The sequence below is a fragment of the Drosophila pseudoobscura genome, chromosome X (genome assembly GCF_009870125.1).
Source record: "Drosophila pseudoobscura strain MV-25-SWS-2005 chromosome X, UCI_Dpse_MV25, whole genome shotgun sequence".
NCBI lineage: Eukaryota > Metazoa > Arthropoda > Insecta > Diptera > Drosophilidae > Drosophila > Drosophila pseudoobscura.
The window spans coordinates 11,397,135-11,419,013 of NC_046683.1; positions in this window are offsets into that span (position 1 = coordinate 11,397,135).

Here is a 21,879-nt window from a genome sequence, read left to right on the forward strand (position 1 = left end):
TCTCTTTCGCTGCGTGTGTGTGTGTGTGCTGTACTTGTTGTACTTAGAGGTTGGTTTTTACCGCCTCTTCTTCTACTTCTTCTTGTGGATGGCTTTGGCTCTCTGCTGTTGGCTGTGTAATAGCCGAAATCAAAGGATGAGTAGGGGGTGCAATCAAAATCGATATTTCGTTGGATCCTTCCCTTCGTGCATATCATTCCCCTTTTGGGGAAATTTCGAGAAGGTAGTAATGATATTTCTTGTGTTTTAGGAATAGTGTTTTATACATTTTCAAAAAAACACATGATTTTATGAGTTTATGTAAATGGGAACGACTTTCGTATTGCTTCCTGACATTATCTTGAAAATCTTTAGTTTCTTATAGAACCTTTTCGTATTACCCTTTGCCAAACCTTTTGATTGCTTCCCATAAGATCCCCTTAGATTTCTGCAGTTCTGAAATTTGTTAGATTTTAAGGGCAGCTCCTTTCAGATTTGCCTATTTCAAGGAATATTGAATATCTGTCGGTTCTGCATACTAAACTGCCCTCGAGTTTGTGTCCTAAGTCATTTGATTTGATCGCATTCGAAGGAGCTACAAAAATTCCAATAGTCCCGGGCCCTACAAGAATTTCATCATTATCATCAGTGCGTGTGTGTGCTTGTGTGTGTGTGTGTGGTGCACGCGTATAGCGACGAAGGAGACAAGAGGTAAAACACAATAAGAAGAAATAGCAAGAGGAAAAAAAACTGAGAAAAAGTACCATATAAGCGAAATTAAACGGCAAAATAGTTGGTAACGCAGGCGCGCAGGCATTTAACGAGCAGGCCTCTCCCGCTCCCTGGATCAGGTGTATCTGTGTGTGTGTGTCGCTCTCTCTCTAGCGCTCTCTCTCTCTTTTGCTTATGTGTAAATGTGTGTGTGTGTGTACGAAGACGAAAACTATGGAGGAGACTTCGCCTTGGCGCTTAGAATGCGCTAAGAATGGCAAATAAGATTGCCAGCAGCAAACGCAGGGGCATAGGCAGCAGTGAGAGCAACAGAGAGGGCCCATAGCGAGAGAGAGCGAGAGACACAGCTCGCACGCTACACTGCTCTGACGCGTACAGGTGTGATGGCAACGGATAACTAACGTTATTTCACACACACTAACACTCACACTCACGCTCGCGCACACAGCGGCCGCGGCAAGTGATGTAAGCGACGGCGAATTCGGCTCGTCGAATTGAGCGGCGCACACCTGTGGAGAGAGACACTCACACAGATACAAGGAGAAGCCAATACGCGCACACAGATATACCTTTTGCGGCGACGTAACAAATTTACAGCTAACTTTTTACTTGTGTGAGAGTGAGAGAGGCAGAGAGAAACGAAGGCAAACACGAAGCGGCAGCCGAAGCTGTAGCCGAAGCCGAAGCCGAAGCCTCAACCAAGAGCACGGCTCAGCGAGCCAACGATCGCGAGAGAGCGGCAGAAGAAGAGCCAGAGTGGGCGAGAGAGAGAGGGAACAGGTGAGAGAAGGAGAGAGATAAAAACCTGTTGTTGGCTTTGGCTTTGACTGTGACTTTGCCGTTGAGGCAGCGCGCGGCAATGTTAATGTCGTGACGCTGCCGCTGACTCTGGCAGAGGCAGCAGCAGCAATTGCCGCAGCAGCAGCAGCAGCGGCAGCGGCAGCAAAGTGTTGGCTTCTTCGTTGGAGCCTCCTGAAGAACCTCTTCTTCTTCGTGTTCTGTTCCTGCGCCAACTTCACTCTCACTCGAAAACGCCGCTCACTGGCCAAAATGCAAGTGTTTTGCCACTCGGTCCCTCGGCTCTCGGGCCCTGGCTGAAGAGCCCAACAGCCAAAGAACCCCAAAATATTTGATTATCTGTTTGGAATCAAGGCTCTGGTATGGAAGAGCTAAGAATACTGGCACCAAACGTAGGCCCCTAGAGGGTATACTTGTAGAATCATATCTGTATATGTATAACCATTGCTCAAAGAGAGATAAATATTAGAATAATAGAAATATTGGGAAAAGACGGTTTAAATATACAAATTAACAAAATGAAAGTGTTCTGCCACTCGACTCATCCTGCTCCCTGCCCAAAAAAACCCAAGACCTATAGAGCATTTGGAGCTCCACTCCAAAGGTTTGGGAAAACTAAGAAATTTTACACCAAGGATAATCGGAATATTTTAAAGTATAAACATCTGGATTATATTTACTGATAGTTCTTTAAAAAAAAATGTAGTGTATTTCTTTCCATTATCGAAACCCCAATAAGAGTATAAATGTAGAAAACATACAAAGGTAATAAATTAAAACATTCCGATGCTTTTAAGGTTTGATTATACAAAATTGATACAGGGATCCAGTTGTGAATCTATTAAATCATGCAGCTTCAAAGCAGATCTCCAAATTATAGAACCCCTTTGTAGTGGGAGGATTCTAAAAAGATAAAAAGATTTCAATAAACAATGGAAATAGTTAAAGAAAGTATAGAATATAGAAAATATATGATCTAAGGAAATGGTTCTACAGGCTCTACTCTAAAAAACTGCTTGCAACAGCTATAGTAACTGAACTGCTTGTACTGCTTATACATACTTTGAACATGTACTTGGAACTTGTGCTTTGAAATAAGGTTCCTTTAACCTAAGGATCTATGGAGATCAAAATGAGATTCTTATATACTTTAGATCCTTGGCAAATCCTACGACACTCATATCTCAATACTAACAAGTTTCGGGAAGAATTTCAATTTATCCTCTTGTATAGTATGCAACGATTTATACTATACAACCCAAAAAAGCTGAGCTCAGCTCATTTGAATCATTGATACATATTATCTAGAACTCTAACGCTTTATACTTGATAAACCTTTAATTTCAAGAACCCTATGCCATTTTCTTTGATGATTCTCATACGATTTCTTTATGATATTCTATGAGCGAAAAGCCAGCCATCGAAACCATGCAGCTCTGGCTTTCGTACTTGAGATGTTCTTGGCCCAGACCTAGGCCACCAAAACCAAAACCAAAGCCAAAGGCATAGACTTATAGTACCACCAATACACGTACTTACTTTGACTCTGGCTTTGGCTTTTTGCGGTTGGGTGGGGCTGTCAAGGGAGTGGGGTGGGTGAGCCTCTGTGATTGTGTGTGTGTGTGTGTGTGTTTGTGGCTCAAAGAAGAGAACTTTTTCTCGTTTTTACTGTCTGCATCGTCCGCGCTGGCTCCCCCTGGTTGGTGTTGGGTAATTGCTGTGTTTAAGAATGTGTTCCTTTGGGCCGAGTTCTGTTGGGCCTCAATGCGCAGCCACTACCAAACGAACTCTTTCTCTCTCTGTCTCTCGCTCTGTTCTCGAACTCTCTCTTTCTCTCTTTGCCGGGCTGTGTTCTTTCAGTTGTTGTTTTCTTTACATTTTATCTTTATTTGCTCAATTGTCGTCATCGACATCGGCGACTCGCTAAAATAATGCTTCAAGTGAAGTAAGCAAAGAGAGTAAGAGAGAGAGAGAGAGCATGGAGTGGCGCAGAAAAAGAGGAGAAGGAGGATGATGATGATGATGGAAGAGCGGCAGGGAATACCTGTTTTACCTGTTTGTATACCTACTAACGTACTAACACTGTTATAGCGGATTCAACGCGCACCGCACACGCCTGACAACAACAGCAACAACAACAGCAACAGCAATTGAAGACGCGACCAAAGCGGAGGAAGCAGATGAAGTAGAAGAGGAACCACCATCAGCAGCAGCACCACCAACAGCAGAGGATGATGAAGAAGGAGGAGAAACAGCGCCAGCACCAGAACCACCAGCAGAAGTTCTTGCAGTACCAATCCCAACGCCCAAACCCCACACACACAGAGCGCAAGAGAGAGAGAGAAAGGCAGAGGCTCCCAGCCTGTCGTTGGTTCTTTGTATACCCTTCCCGCAGGGGGCTGACATTGATTCGCGCGTCATGCGGCAGCGCTTCTCGGTTGCTTGGATTTTTGACTGGCATTTGTCCATACATGTGTCTCCAAATCCTTCAAAATAGGCAAATGATTCTTCTGATCCTATATATAGCCATGGAAACTTTAGTATGTCTGATGGTGCGGCTCTCAAGCCTGGTATTCCTTTGTTCTTTCCTTTGGCCGAACGCCAATCTGAGCCCGAACCAGTCCCTCTTCCTACTCCTCCTCCCTTCTCCCAGCCTCTTTGGTTTTCTGCTTCCTTCACTTCTCTCATTCGCTTCTTCTCGTGTTCTTTTGCATCATCAACATCGGGATGATGATCATCTTGGGCCTGGACTTTGGTTACACCTTTGCCATTATTTTTGCAGACTCCAACCTCGCCTCCACACTCCACACTCCCCCTTCCCCGCCCCATCGGCCTCACCAGAAGCGACTCCCCGCCCCTAGTCTTGCCTTGCCTTTTGCCGTTGTTTATTTGTTGTTTCCTTTTGTGCCGTTTTATTAACGCTTCACTTTTTTTTGCCCCTGTGTCCACGTTCTTTTCTGACGCCAGGAATCTTGCTCTTCTTGGCCTAACCGATGTCTATTTCTGGCCGGGATCAGGAAGGAGGAGGGGCAGAAGGAGGAGGCGGACGTGGACGTGGAGAGTAAATCCGGTGATGGAGAGCGGCTCGAGAAGGGGCCTGTGGAGCGGCGTTGTGTTGGGGGTCACTGGGAGACGGCTAATTTATGTTGGAAATGCAAAAAATTGAAAATATGCAACGGAGATCCGAACGTGAGGAGCAATCAGAAGCAGAGAGTTTGAGAAGAGAGAGACAGAGACAGAGAAAAAAGGGCGTTTAGGAAGATATTCGATGAAAAGAAATTGAGAAAGGGGTGTTTCTCAAGAGAACCTTATGGACATTGTTCCTCCAAAAGAAGTTGAGAAAGATACAGATATTGTCAGATATATGCATTCTAGATGTTTCTCAAAAAGAATATAAGAGAAGAAGTAGATGAGTAGAGATGGAAACAGGGAATGAAAAGGAAAGTCATGATCAAAGAGCGTTCATGTAAATTCAGAGCCAGGATATACAAGGTTTTGGTATAGAACCGATTCTCTGTCTGTCTGTCTGTCTTTCATTAGACTTCCAGTTGAACTTGAGGCATTTTTGCGGTTTTCCTTGCCCACTTTTTATGGTTCAAGTTGGAGTCAACTAAAGTACGAGTACTCGTACGATTATATGAAAACCGAAACGTAACTGAAAATGAACTTCAATTCAACTTACAAATTATCATTGTCATCACCAGGGCTGTCGTCGACACCCTTCTGCCGCTGCTGCTGTTGCTTCTTTATGGCATGTGATATATAAAAATAAAACTATATATACTCGTACATGGAGAAAAAAAACTTAATTAAAATTGTATACAAGGTCGAAATTAGTTGCCAACGTGGCCATCAAGCCACCGCGAACGGGCAAAAGCCAACAACAACAATGCCAGAGAATTACTTTATTCATAATTCAGTTGAGAGGGCACCCGGACTCCCCGTACCAAGCCCCTACTTGGCCACCCACCCTCCTCCCGTCCATGTCTCTATCCCCAATGGTCGCACTGAAGCGTCAAGCGCACGTTTTTCGACTAATTTTCAAAAAGAAGACAACCTGATTGCAATAGTAATGAGATTGTTTCAGAATTCGGATATCTCTGTCTGCGTAAAAGTATCTTAGCACACATCATATGTACAATTCAGTTTCGTTTCTTCAGTTTGTATCGACATATGACGATTCCAAAACAAAGACAAAACTAAATGTTAGAAAAAGGTTTTTGAAAAATATTTAGGAGGTTTTGTTTAATAACATATCGATGTCCAGAAGGTAAGCTCTAGTCAATAACTCTTCTGTAAGAATGTTCGCTTTTTTAAACTGAAAACTAGGACATGTAGTATCGCCTTAAATCGATATTTGGTCATATACTTATTCCTATATTTTTTTGGCTAACGATCGTTGGGGAAATATTTTCTTTTCCGTCTCCAAATATTGTCCGTAAATCCACCTTGGTGTCTCTGCTTCATACCAAGTTATAGAAAAAATTTACCTAATATAATATTACATCGGCTAAAAATTGTTGTATTCCTCTTTCTCAAATTCCTGCGAAAGGATTTTTTTGTATTTTATTTAATTTTTGTTTTGTTTTGTTTTGCTGTGGCTTGGCAGGTTCCCTCCTCTCGCAAAAACAGTAACCGCACAAAGGACAAAAGAAACTTGTTGGTTTCTCAGTTTATGATTTGGGCTGGGCGTATTTTGGTTAAGACCATCTCTCACCCTCCCAGACACACTGGGCAAAGGGGCGTGTCAGCAGGGCAAACCTTTGGCAAACCGGGCGCTGATCCGATACAATCCGAGGGGATGGGATGAGATGGGATATACATATTTTGTGCACTCAGCGGGTACTCTGGGGTTATACAATAGTGCGGCAAAATGATGATAATCCGAGACGCTCGGTTATGATGAACATCAGATAACAAGTGCAAGTGACAAAAAATTTCTTGGCTTCGAGCTAAAGCCAAAAAAAAAGAACTAAAAGACACCAACAAAAGGTAACAAGTGTCTACCATTTGAGGAATGCCCAGACAACAATAACAATAACCAACAAAAACTACGACACTAGACAGCACCCACCAGGAAAAACTTCAACAACAGATACACCAACAAAAGCACAGACCAAAACTTGCACAAAAACTGCAACATCTAAAGCCACAATTACACCAACATTTACACCAACAACAGCAACAGCAACAACAACATCGGATTAACCATTAAACTTCAAATTCAATTTCAAGTTCATGATGAATGTATCACGTGCAAGAGTCAGAGTCGAAGTCAGTCTCGGACCTCATGGAGTCTCCGACTCCAACGTTTGGCGCTTTTTTTGTGGGTATTTTTTTTGTCGATGTTGTTGTATGTCTGTACTTGTTGTTGTAGTGGAGCCGAACACGACAAGAGCCCAAGTAAAACAACAACAACAGCAGCAACAACATGGTGTCTGCCTTCGGTACCTTGTGGTAATAAGTGGCTTGATTTTTTTTTTGTTGCTGGTCGCTACACTTTGGGCCATATGGATTTTGCACCGCAAAGCGGCTTCATATATACATAAAGTAGGTATATTTGGTAAGACTTTGGATATATTGGGTTTACCCCTAGCAGTGGGTAAGATAATAATAAATCAGGAATAAATCAGCCATCGAGTCGAGCCTTCTTTCTGTGGAACGTGGTGTTATATAAACAGATGTGTATAGGAATACTATATCCTATATCCACTTATCTTTCGAAACCCTTTTGTCTGTTTTTTTTTTGTTAATATATTTCAAGCATATAGCTATAAATTTTCGTACTATCCCAGACCCTTCATCTAGCATATAGTTTGTTGCCTAAGTCTTTCGTTTCCATGCTAAATGAAGAAGATTCATGTGCAACCATGTCGAAACCAACTGAATAATCTGTATGATATACCCATATATATACATATATATTGGGTAGCTCATTCGTATAGCTTCTCTGGCTGAGCTTTTTGTACCTTTGATTTTTCCGCCTGCGCTGGCATGGGTCGGGTTTTTGGGTGTCTACACGAACACAAACACACAGAAAGACACTGAGATATACTTAGACTTAGAGAACGAAGGCACACAGATACTCACTGGTACACCGGGAAGCAACCTGACTTGTCTGTGTTGTTTATTTATTTTTATTTTTATTTTTTTTACCTTTATAATGCTCTTTTTTTTTGTACGAGTTTTTGGCTATTTACCTCTCAGTTGAACATTTTTTTGCGCTTAGTTTCGTGGCAAGTGGTTGGCTGGTTGGCTGGTTGGCTTTACGGTGCTGTTGTTTTTGTTGTCATTAATGTAGTTCGTCTGAGGTGTTTTTTTTTTTTTTTTTGGTTTGGTTTGGTTTCTTTGGAACACTGCCTGTCCGTCTGATGGAGTTGTTTCTGTTTCGCTTTACATCATAATTCTCGTCGGACATTTTCCACTCTCTTTCTCAACCTTTAACGTGTATTTCTTTCTTATGTAACTCTTGCCTCACTGTCCCGTTCATTGGCAGCAATTATGCAACGATCAGGTGGCACTTCCAGAATTATTTACTTGCCTTACTTTCCCCCCTCCCCCCGTCCACCACACCGATACCCTGCCCTGCTAGCTTCTTTTTGGATTGTCCGTCTCAAGGTGATTCGAAATTAACATTGACTTTGAGGGCGTTACAAGAGCAATGTCGTTCCTATTGTTGATCCAAATCGAATCTAAGTGAAACGAGAGCAATTTGGATAATTGAATTCGTTTTTCTCTCCTCCTTCTCCTCCTCGTAGCTTATTTTGTACTTAACTTTTTGCTTAATTGTGCCATGCGACCGTTAATTTGAATAATCGTTTGTTTCCTGTCCGCTTCCTGTTGCTGTTGGAGAGTCTTTAGAGCGGGAGATCTGCTCAGAGACACTACTGAAGCTCTCGAGCGTTGCCAAGACCCGAGCTCCACTGCAATGGAGACTGATTTAGTATAGCTTAAGTATTCTATATTCCAAAAGTATTGCTCATAGTCATCGGATTTCGATATAAACAAGAGACTATAGTATAGAATGGGGTTCCTTTTTCTCATTTCTTCTTTGCTCAACTTCCACGCAACGCCAAAGCCAAAGCCGCAGGCCCCACCCTCTTCACTTAGTATTATGACACGCCCTAACACCTTAAGTCAACATCCATGTCATGCCACATTTAATAGGGCTAATGCGCCATAATCATGCTGTTGTAATAAGAGAGACGTCAACACGCTGCACCGCAGGGAACTTGATTGATAAAATCCAAAAATAAAGATCCAAACCGAACCCAAAACCCAGAACCCAAAAACCTAAACCAAAGCTGGAAACTGAAAACTGAAAGAAAGAAACTCCCCAACAAGGTGTGGGGGGAAGTAAACCGATAAAAGATACGAGTATAAGATGGTATGACTATTTCCACAATGCTATTCCGAAGAAAAGTCAACTGCAGTTTAGCATATCAATGGTGGGCTATCGATGATAAATGCGTTCGTACCCAACAATCTTCAGTCAATGAATGCCTTTTGGGCCTGGTCCAGGCTCTGCGGCCTCCGTAGCCTCTGGGACGTAAGCTCCAATCGCAATACAAACAAACAGAACGAACGAGACCCAATGAATGCTAATGCTAATTTACTGGACAAGCTCCACTTTACACTCGCTGAGTGAGTGAGTTTTTCGGCTAAGAAGGCCCGGCCGAGTGGTCAATGAATTCGGAAACGAATAAATAGAAATGTTCAAAACCCATCTATGGGACGGACCGGGGAGGCGTGGCTGGGCAATTAAATGTGGATTTTTCTTCATTCTTCTTCGGGTGTCGTGTGTGCGTGTGTCACTCGTCGTGGGGAATGTTCTCAGTCGGGGAGTGGTCGACTTCATGGTAGCCCTACAGCGACAGATAAGACGACAGAGACAGCTACAGCTTCATCAAGAAACAACAAAAATCGCCTTAAGTTACATCTGAGAAATCCTGTATGTATAATAATTCGATGTGATATGATCAGATGGATCAGATAAAGAGATACAATGGAAAATAGGAAAAAAATCGTAGAAATCGTAAGGAAAAAAGTAGAAATCATACAAAAATCAGTAAGGAAAAAACCGAATAATCGATAAACATAAAATGTATCAACAATCGCAGTTGATTGACATACCAGTCGACATTAAATTTGGCAATCTATAAACCTAAATGATATCCACAATAGCTATAGATAATATAGATAAAAACATAACCACAATAGCTATCACTAAATATAAATATATCTATAGATATAAAAATGTATCGATAGCAAAGCAATCGATAAACATAAAATCAGTCGACTAAGCAATCGAACCTGAAGGGAAATAGATAAACATTAAAATGAATATCCAACATAAGACACAATCGATAAAAGCTTAAACAGATCCAGATTATCGATCGATAGTTCTTGCAATTTACCTGTAACTGGCAATGCCTGTGTGCTTTGAATGTTTTCGGAAACACATGAGTATCAAGTTCGTATCGAAGCAAAATGGACCGCTGAATGTAGGGTGTTCCAGAAAAGTACCGTTCGATTGGTCGAAGAAGCAGAAGCCGTCAGCGCTGAACCATAAACTACCAAATATCACATCTAAAATGTATATTATGCACTCCACAGACTCCACCAGATTCCGCCTTGATGATGTTGATGACGCTGAGAACGAGGAAGGAGAGGTCGGAGACGGAGAGCCCATAAATTTATGCTAAAATTTAAATTTTCTTTTAAGTAGTCTCTGGATTGAGGAGTAGAGAGGTCATTCCGATTGGTGTCGCGGTGACAAAATGCCACATAAATATTACACACACGAACCCACGATAGCCGAATGTCACTCTTATTAAAAAGAAAATGTTCCCAATGCCCGAAAATGGAAATGAGTACGAACAAAGCGCCCCAAAAGTGTATCCCAAATGAAAGAAAGAACTTCCGAAAATGCCGTCCCTAGATAATGGATGGCATGGAAGCCAGTGGGATGGGATTTTATGGGTAACTTCCAGGCGGATTACAAAATTCAAGTTTGTATTTGCATGTCCACAATGTTCACATCAATTGCACGGCAACAATTGAAGCCTTCAACTCGAAAGCTACCTCACTTGCCGCGGATGGATTCAAATCTAATGTAATCCCCGGCATTATCCAATTCCACAAACCATTAACCATTCCATATCTGAGATTCCGCAGAACGGTCAGCTAATCGGATTTCCCAGTGTAATTTCTGACAGACGATTGTTGCCCACTCGCCTCGCCTCGCCTCTTGTCCCCTCGTTTTGGTTAAGCTTACACTTTGTCGCTATTTTGTACTTCTTAACGCCTCGAGCAACAGTGGCAGTAGCAGCAGCACCATCACCAGCAGCAGCAACAATAATAGCATTAACATTAGCATTAGCATTGGAACGCTTGACATGCGGCAGAGAGTCAGAGAGGCCGGGACAGGGCAGGGCAGGGCAGGGCAGGGCATGGCCGAACAGAGCAGGGAGCTGACAAGTGTAATGGACACGCTTGGTTCCCATCCACATCACGATGAACTTGAAGTTTCGCATTCGCTTGATTGAGTTGTTCTGCCATCCCATGCCATGGCATGCGATGCCCTCTCTGGTGCCGGTCGGTCTTCGGTCAGCTGGCATGGCTCAGCAGATCATCAGATCAGCAGACTAGCTGTACTTTATATATAACGATTTGACCATGGGAACTTACTGCTCTTCATCATCATCATCATCGTCATCGTCATTGTCATCGTCATCGTCCTCGACATTGCGAGCAATGTGACAGACAGCATCCATTACCCTCAAGATAATTGGCTAGGGTATGTTCCCTATATGAGCATCGTATCACATATATGTATGTATTTGTGGGCAGCACTCACACAATATCATTTAATACCATGATCGTCACTAATAGATCTATCAATTTCCCATCCATTCCTTGTACTTTTTCGGTTCGTCTTGGCGAGATTCGTACTATTCTGGCTTTTAGAGATTTCCCTCGCTATATCTCTTCTAAGGGATGTAACAGATAAAGATAATCTCTATCGGTTCGCTAGGAATTCGAATTTATCATAGAAATCGATCAGTATCAGTATCTGCAGGGCATTCAAAGTTCGTTAACGATTTCCCGATTCGGATCTTCCATTGTTGCCTGTGCACTGCATCGACAGTGACGTAATCCCAGTGGCAAAGTGGCACTACAACAACAGCAAGTACAGTACTGATTTTTTTTTGTATGTCTTTTTTTTTTTTGTGCTTCTGCCACACTCGTACACGTACTTGTACTGGTTCTTCGACTGCTCTGCGACTCTGCGGCTCTGAGAGTTTTTTGTGTGTGTTTTTGTCGCGGTCGTGGTCGTGGGCCCAGACAAATGACTTCCGTTGCGGCTGGCTACGCTCTCATCTCATAAACTAAAGAGACAGAATCGAGAGAATTAAGAAAATTTCGGATTCTGTTATGTCTCACGCGGCGTATGCGTAATAAAAATATATGCATATATCTATTTTTGGTACTGGTACTGGTGCACCTGTTGTGGCACCTCGCCTTATCGATCGTGGAAAGCAAATACTTTCTTGGGTCTTTAACGACAACGGTCGTCCACACATTTTGATTGGTTCTTCAAAACTCTTCTCTTTTTAGTTGCATTTTGTTTTATTGATTTATGTAGATTTCTTTGGGTTTTTTTTTGGTTTTGTGTGTGAAAATTTTGTTTTCGATTCGGGCCGGGCTTCCCAAATTGTTGTCGTTTCTCATTAAACTGCGATTTAAACCTCATTTAAGCTACTTTGACTTTAAAGTCCCTTAAACTATAAAAATCAAATCTCAGTAATGGAGCGTCTTAAGAGTTGTGTCGTTGTTGAATGATGATTTTTCATTCAAAGTTTTCACTTCCTCAATGGGAAAACTATTGAATTTTTTAACCAGACTTGATTGATTTCCGCAAAGCAGAGAAATGTGGGAAAAATCCCCAAAAATATTGCTAAGACTTATGGGAAGCGCAGAGAAAGGCTTTGAGAAGCGGGCGCAAAAGTACTATTCGATGAGATATAAATGTGTTCTTTGCTAGATTGATCTGATCTATTCCAAAGAATTTTGATTCTACAAATTCCTGCCTAAACATTAACATTTTGATGTGGAATTCCCTCAGCTCTTCTGGCGCATATCTATCTGTTTATTAAAGATCTAGAGAGAGCTGCAGCCAATTTGCATAGAATTACTCAGACGAATGCAGACAGTCGGGTGGTTGGATGGTCCTCCCACCACTCGCCAAGGAATGGAAAAGATGTTTAGCCAATTAGCTTCATCGTGTTGTGTGCGTGGAGAGCGAGTGTTCACGGTGTTCACGGTTTTCAGGCTGATAAACCAACTCAGATTAGTTGTAGTCATTAAAAATGTTCTGTTTTTGAAGAAGCCCACTTGCTGATGGCCGGCAATAAATGTCCCAACGAAATGAAGCATGCCTAATGAATGAGGCAGAAGCAGAAGCAGAAGCTCTGGGGTGGGAGTTGACTTGGGTATGACGTTGCTGCTGTGGCTTGGGTTGGGGATGGGTAGGGGGCTGCACATGCCCCTAGGGATGCAACAGGTGCACTACTCGCATATGTGTGTGCCCGATATGCTGTCTGTTTGGGCTTGGCTTGGCTTGGCTTGGCTTGAATTTCTTCTTTGTTTGTTTGTTGCGGGGGGGCGGCGGGGGGTGTTCAGTTCTTCGTGCTTCAGTTCAGTTCAGCGGCTGCTTCATGTTGTTGGTGGCTGGTGGCTGCTGGTGCTGTCTGTCCATCAAACGGCACCGTCACCGTCACCAGCAATTAGATGAATTGCTACCATTGCAGAAAGTGGTCACAAACTCTGCGAGTGTAGCAGAATAAGTATTATTGCTTTGGCTTACATAAAAGGCCATAAATTAGTCACTTAACCGCCGCTGCCGCTGCCTCTGCTGCCGCTGCTGTTGCCTCTGTTGGCTCTGGCATTGCTGTGTTGTTGCTGTTGCTGTTGCTCCTGTTTGATATAAGTATGGCCAGAAATGGCATATGGCCGAATGCCAATACAGTTCTGGCCAATCTAGCAATTCTTTAACAATTCAACAATCTATCACTGCCACTCAAAATGCTTTCTATCTTTTTTTTTCCTATTTTGTTTTTTTGTTCTAGCCAAGTCTCTAATGATCTCTCTAGCGCGTTTGCTCTAATTGACTGACAGTCAGACAGATAGAGACAGGGGGAGAGACAGCGAAAGAGATGAGGCCAGAGAGCCAGAGCCAGAGCCAGAGCCAGAGCCAGCGCAAGCCTTGAGTCTCATTTCCTTTGGATCTTTTGCAACAATTTCTGCAACAATTAGTTCAACGTTCGTTTTTGGTTTTGCCTGCAATTAGTAAGTCATCCGTGTGCTATGCTCCTCCCAGTCGATCCCACTCTTAATGCCGCTATAGCCTGCCTCTCGTTTATTTATAGGTGAATCTCCAATGACAGGATCCTGATGATTCGACTATGACATGGCATTTTTAAAGATTGGAATGTTGGATTATCTATCATTCATACTTTCTTGATTTTTGATGGACGACAGTTAGACGGTTATATTTATAGAACCTGCTCCTATAGATTTTCTCCTATTGAAAGACAACGATTGCTGTGATTAGTGCGAAGATATATATAGATATATCTACATATATAATTTGAAGCAAATTTAATTTTGAGCACAAATTATTGTTATTTTGATGTCTGCATTCATTCACAAAAGTGGGGACTAAGAGCCCGAAACAAATGATTAAGTTGAAAGATTTTCGCTGCTTCGGTTTTAAGCAGCTTAAATGACTCCTCCGTGTGTGTGCCCCAAAATACTTGAGTCTCAAAAGACTCGAGCCCCCCGAAACCCCAAAGCCCCGAAACAGGCAATCCCAACATTATTGATGAGCTACAACCGATAAAGCACTGATATAAAAATATATTCTCAGTCCAAGGAATCATTCAACTCTTGTGGGTCTTCGACGGACTTCGATTTGGTTTTCGGTTTTCGGTCTTGGGCTTTGTTTTTATGACACTTTGTTGAACTAGTTTGAGAAATTCCGATTACGATTCAGTTTTGATCTGGAATAACTTAGCTGCCAATCAGTAAGCATATCATCAAATTCCTGAATCGAGCTCGTTATTTTTATGATGTGTACATTTAATGCAGTTTAGAATGCTCGGAGCAAATGCTTGGCTTTCGTTCTCCTCAAACCTTACTAGTTTTATGGCCAAAATATGGAAAATATAGAATGTAGTCTGTTTATATTTCTCAGTTGGTGAAAGTCATCGAGTTGAATTTTCATTGGTTGTTGATGTAATAAAAGTGCTCCGTGTTCCCAGTTGTAGCTCAAAAACCAAAGTCCACCTAACCGAATCTCTGAGCAGATTGGCGTTTTTTTTCTTTCTTTGCCTGCAGATTTTTGCAGTTCATTGGACTGAGTCAAAAACCCAAGTCGCCTGAGTCTGCTGACTAAGTGAATGAGTCGCTGCTGCTGTTGCTGTTGCTGTGGCTGTTCACTGGGCTGGTATTATTCATGTGGTTGTTGTTGTTGTTGTGGGGCCGACCTTAGCAGCGCATCATGAAGAAAGAAATGCGGTCCAGGCCGAGAAGCGGGTAAAAACAAGACGAAAAACTTAACTTATAAGAGATAAATTAGCGCGATTTCTGAGATGCTTGGCTCTGACTTGGCGTGGCTCACACGCAACAACATTAGCAGTCACAGCAACACCGACAACGACGTCAGCAATAGCACCAAAAACTTCAACAACAATTACACCAATAGAACCACCAAAAGCATCAGACGAAAGTCAACCTACAGAAGCCCAGCATTAACAACCAAAACTACAGAAATGCGTGCCAGAGAATCAATAACTACACCAACAAATATGCCAACACTTACCACCTAACACCAACAACATTACTCCATTAAAGACACTATCAGTTCCACCAACATTATCACCAATAGCACCAACAGCTAGAAATATACCAATAGCCCCACGAAAAACATCACTAACACCACAAACCAAATACCAACAACATTACACCAGTAAAGACACCATCATTTCCACCAACATTAACACCAATAACACCAACAGCTACAAAAACAACTTGCACCAATCACATAAGCAGCTACAGAAACTTCAACAAAAAGCTGAAAGTCATAATGACTAATGATTTAAATGGTGGTCAGAAATAGTTTGACTCTCGGGAAGAAAAAAAAAAAAACAACATACAGCATTTGGTATCCGTATCCGTGGTAAGAGTATCTCTGTATCTTTGCATCCTCCCATCGGTGCTTATGTGTGTGTGTGTTTGTATCAATTTAAAAACAAACATTTATTTTAATTCGATTTTGATTGCAAAATTCCGCCTCAATTACAACGCAACGCTAATCAAAATGTGAAGCATATTTTATGGCCATCGTTTTGGCCCGACGTTAAATGGTTAACTAGCCAAGGTAGTCAAATCATTTGATTGCAACTCAAATAAATTGTTAATTATATATGTACATAAACATATCTTGTCTCCTTTGATTTCCTAGTCGGGGCTGTTCTTGTTTTTTTGTGCTGTTTCCAGCTGATTGGCCTAGACACTCTCTACACCGTTTTAGAGTGTATGTTCGTTTTAATCAGATGCCTGCAAGGCAGAAAAGGAATCGTTTCCGTGTTAAATACTATGTACAACATATTCTTGAGCAGCCTTTAAATTCTGTAGAACTCGGTACCGTCATGATTCGATGTCGTTATAGCATCGGTGGAGGATAGGGCTCGTAAAAATCTATCCATGGCTGAAATTGCATTATTTTTTCTCCTGTGAACATACTGTTGAGATGTAAACTGTCCCATTAGCAGAAGCTTATCGCAAAACTGCACCAAGGGGGGCTGCTGCACGACGCGCGACACGCACAGCCGAATAGAAAGGAAAGACCAGACCTATTTAGAAGAAAAATTAGATCCAAGCGTATGAATTGCAAATATTAATACTAATTAATGTTTGTTTGTTTAAAAGAAAGATCCCAATCAAGGAAATAGAATTGTGGTTACCTATCAATGAACTTTTCCCTTTGCTCTCAGATCTAATATCTCAAATCGAATTGGATTTCCGCCCACTGGCAGGGCACATTAATTTCCTATGAAAATTTGCCATGATCTCGCCCAAAGGCAGCTAGAACTTTCAGATACAGATTGAAAGGTTGTTGCGGTTGGGGTTTTGTCTTATTGGATGGTTGGATCGGTTTCGGTTTCATTCGGATTTCGGTTCAGTTTCGGTTTCGTGAACGTGAGGCAACCGAAACCGTAACGCGGCACGCACAGAAACGGCAACTTCAAGACAAATTGTAGGCTCAACTACATTAGGTTTTTTTTTTTTGATTTTTTGTTTTTTTTTTTGGTAGTTAGAGTTGCTTAGAAAATAATGAAGCAAACGATTGTCTGTCCGAAATGTCTGTCTGTCTGTCAGACCTTGGCCTTGGCGTCGGTTATTGGCAGCCGTAAACTAAAATTAAGCGAAACGTATCTCAAAAAGCGTATACATTGTACGAGTATGCCTCTGCAAATTGCGTAAAGAGCTTTTTAATTGCCCCCCGCTTTGCAGACCGCACGAAAATTCCATATAAAAATGTGTGTGTGTGAGATACAATCGGCTGGGGGAGGAGAAGGGAGTGTCGGCCCTACAAATACCCACCCAAAGTGCTTGCATATATGAATAATATCTGAATATAGATTGATAGACAGCCAAACATTTTATTTTCCCCATAATCGGGACGGATGTACCTGCTGCCGCAGGAAATTCACACGTGAAATGTTTAATTAATGAAATGAAATGAACAAAAATCAAGAACTGTAAGCGACAATTTTTGAGTTTTCGAATGCGCAGATTGCTGAGGGCCGAGGGCCGCGGAATGGGTAAAGGTTAAGACACTTATCTAACGGAAACTTCTGGCTTCATTCCTCAAAATGAACTTTATTCAATTAGTTTCCAAACTGTTCTCCAAGTGCCATAAGCTGATTTAATATGGGTGACGTTTTCATTTTGCCAATGGGATTTGCCGAAGAAGAACGGTAAAATTAAGTCACTTAACGGTTCCCATACAATCGATCGAATGAAGAATCGGCAATGTCAAGGCAATTAAAACAATTCGATTGCCAAAATGTACAACAAATTCCACAAAAGATCAGCAAATAAAGATCTTAAATGAGGTAATTATGGCCAATGAAGTGGGAAAGATCTTGGGAAAGAGGAAGAGAGGTAAGGCACTGATGAAAAGGTGAGGGCAATGGACAAAAGTGGGAGGAAATAAAGATACATATTTTGGGATAATAATACATACACCCGATAAGGTATCCATCAAAAGCAGAATCAACAAAAATATCCCGAAGCTAGTACTCTCCATTTGGATGTGGTCTTAGATCTGCTACGATCTTTGATCTCTGATATATGTATGTGTGTGTGTGTACGCGAAAAAATGATGATTTGTGAGACTTGAAACAGACTTGAAACTTTGCCAGATGGTTGGAGCTTTAATTAGATAGTGCAAGAATAAACATACATATATGTATGGATCCCCCAGGTTTGTGTGTGTGCTTGTGTGTGTGTTATAGTATATAAACTACCGCACAACATGCGAAATTCTCACGCAACAGAGCAGAAAGAGTGGAAATGAGAAGGAGAGTACAGGGAGAAGACCAGAGAGACCAAAGAAGCGAAGCAATGCACAGAAGCAGGGAAGCAGGGAAATAGACAAATAATAAACGTTGAATCAGTTGAAAGAGCGGCAACACAGAGAATTCTATCCAACTATCCAATAAATTTCAATGTCACTTACACTTGATTTATAAAGAAACAGCAAATTGGATATACCTAGATGGGGAAACAGAGCACAGAACCCAGACAGCACCCCAGAGATACATACATCCACGAGCATGTATGCTATAAAGAATGTATCTGTTGGAACTGTAAACTAAATGAGTGGCGGGAAAGCCAGAGGAGGAGCAGAAGAACTAATCTAATTACTTCCTTATTGATTTCGAGTGCATTTGAGCGTGCTGAGAGTTGCCTCAACTTGCATCCCAACCACCAACCATCAACCACCAACCACCCCTGGGGTCCACACTCTGGAAAGAAAAAGTGCAAAAACTCAAATGAAATTAAGAAGAGCGCAAAAATTAAATACAAGAAAAACTGTGCAAGGAAAAGCACCGCCCAACGAAGCCAAGCCGAGACCAGGCTAACCATCAAGCGTTAAGCCAGAATGACAGACCTTAACCCACCGGTGGCCCCTGGGCCCAAAATTTGGGTGTCCCAAGAAATGAACAACGAATCTACTAGGCATATCGAGACAGTCAAATACTCAAATATTCCTTAAAATTGATCTTAAGTGAAGATCTTGTATCGCGCACTTAGAGCTATGATAATCCTACGATAGTATCGTTATCGGTGGATAATCTATATGATCTATAAAGTTCAGATTGATTGAGGAGCACGAGCACTACTTATTACTTTCTCGAATTACATAGTTCTAGTTCTGTTTGGGGGAACTCTTCATCAAATATGTTCTATCTGAAGCTTCTCCGAACACCGATGTTCCATTGAAAGGTTATTTTCCTTCTCTTTGCATATGTCGTGGGTTAATTAAATTGTTCTTTTTGTTGCTGTTTTTGCTAACAATGTGCGCTCGCGAAAACAAACAGAGGAGAAAAAGTATTACATTGTAACATTTTAATGGTGCAGCATTTTGTGGCCAAAAATGGACAAGTTGCCGGTGAAGTTGTTGTAGTTGTTGTAGTTGTAGTTGTAGTTGCTGTTGACTTGACTTGAGCTTGAGGTTGAGGCTAACAAAAAGCACTTGTTGCCTCCTGCTCTGGCTCTGGCTCTGGCTCTGATGCCTCTTCTACTTGAGCTGCCACAATGAGCTTTCATTGTAATAACAAAAGCAAGACAATGGGCTAAGAATCTTGTTGTTGTGGCTGTTGTGCTGCTGCTTTGGCTGCCCCTGACTATGTGGCATGATAATGATGTTTCACCTAATGTTGCCGCCTGTTGCAGCAGCGGTGCCAACAAAAACAACACCAGCGACATTCACACGAACTTCAACACTTGAGGTAGGGAACAGTGTTTGTTTTGTTGTTGTTGCAAATCACACAATAGACAGAGCAACAACATGCTTTGAGTTCAGGAGCTGTAGATACCCTAACGAATCCATTATGGGAAAATAAGAGTATATTAAGGTTTACAGAAAAACAGAAACGGAAAAGGATTTATCCCAAAGCCAAAGGTTGTTGAAACGATGTGGATCTCATTTGTTTCAGTGGACATATATATATGATCTCGATTTCTGATTACTGTAGCATTTGAGGGCTGAACGATGATTGGCAAACATCTGCTTAAAATCGTAATACCCTCTTTTGAAAGGGCCCAAACGACAGTCCAAGCAACAAAAATCTATTTCCATTTCAATACGAAAAAAATGTGTATTTTGTTTGTGTCTTTTTTTTCGGTTTTTGTTTCGTTCTTGTTGCTGTTCATTGTTTGTTCTCGTCACGCTGCTCTGCACAGACCAAGGGGGTGACGGTGGGGGGGTGGAATCAGGCAGGGGAAAGAGGGAGTTGGGTGTTTGTTAGAATTTGCAATCGTAGAATTTGTACAATGATTTCGAGTTCGGTTTGTTCTGGTCAGTTGATATGTACTACTCGTAATTTGGTATTTAAATTCTTTTGTGCAGAGGTCCCGGACGCTCCCACTCGGGGCACCAGCCCCATCATCCATTGAAAGTGAGAAAAAAACGCCGCTCTTTCTGTCCTACACTTTTCAAAAGTGTCTCGGAGGGCCAGCTAATTATGGTAGTCCGTACTACTATTTATATGATTTTGCATTCGCCTGAGAAGAGGCCAAAGTCCGGGCAAGACATTTGCCAAGTTCGTTTCCTAAGTCTTTCGTTTCGGCAATTGGCAATCGCTCAGGCATTCAACAACAAAAAGCACACACACACAATGCGGTTCACTTCAGTTCATTTCATTTGACTACAGTTAGCCAGGCCATGTCCAGAGCCTGCCCCCCGGTGGCCCCCGCTGCTGCCACGCCCCTGGCCAAGTACAAGTTCTAATGAAATTTGTCAATACAAATTCGCAGAATTCCGAAACAGCAAAAGCAAAACCCCGAAACAACGAAAGCAACGACGATCATAAAAAAACAAACAAAAACGAGTAAACATCCAAAAGCTGTTTTTTTTTTTTTGTTATGAATCAAATTTACTTTTTTACCGTTTCAAGCGAAAGGAGAAGAACGTGAATTTACGCGAATTTATTTACATATGCATATAGTACATACATACGGGTATATATATCGTATAAGAATATGCATGTACGAATTGGCTCAATCAACAAAGAGTTGGAAAAGGTGTCTTAAAGCTGAGAGCAGGAGAGAGACTGTGATGTATTATACTACATATACGAGTATGTACAGTAAATATATACTCTCGTATCTTTACCGTGTGTATCCGAAAGAATCGAGCGTCCAGTCAAGTTCGGTTCGATGCGGTTCGCTTCAGTTCCAGTCATTGTCATTGTCAAAGAATTTTGGATTTGGTTCTGTTTGGGCGCATATACAGAGATGTTCGGATGTATATCCTTATATAGTATATACGGTATGTGTGTATTGTGTGTGCACAAAAAACTGGTTAAGCATGCCCAGCAATGTGTAGGCGTGCCGTACAGGGTGCGATATTGGGCAAGGCCGCCAGGGCAAGATGGGGTAGAGAAAGCCAGCCAATTTCTGATTCAAAATTGTGTCATGTACTGATGAAATGATTTGCTGTGATCTACTCAGCAAAAATGCGCATGAATTATCCATCTGGCTGGTGCATATTTTATTTGCAAGGGAATGTCTGAATCATTGATGTTCCTAAAAGGGTTTCATGGCTTGCATAAGGTGCTCTAAGGTGTCCAGAAAGTGTGCAGGAGACCATAAGATTTACTTACCAAACACTTCTTTCATCTATCATTAGAGTCCTACAGGTCTGTTTAGATATTGTGACCCCTAAAGTAGTTTAAGGCTAGTCTTCTGTCACTTCTCTAATGTATGCCGTACTCTCATGATGATCGCTTAAGGAATTTGATGATCAATTCTGTTTGTTTAACTTTGAAATTCCTATCGAATGCCTATCCTCTGAGTGAGGCATACCCCAGTCTGTTGTGGAGCGAGTGCTTTATATTAGTTATGCATTTAATGCGATGAAAACATTAAAAATGCATCGCAATCAACTCGGGCAGCGTGCTTCGGTGTGTGTTTTTTTTTGTATTATTTAGTTGTGCAGTCGAGTCAGCTCCCACGACATTGGCTCTGCTATATAGAATATATATATAGTGCTGTGGGTAAAGAGCACCCCAC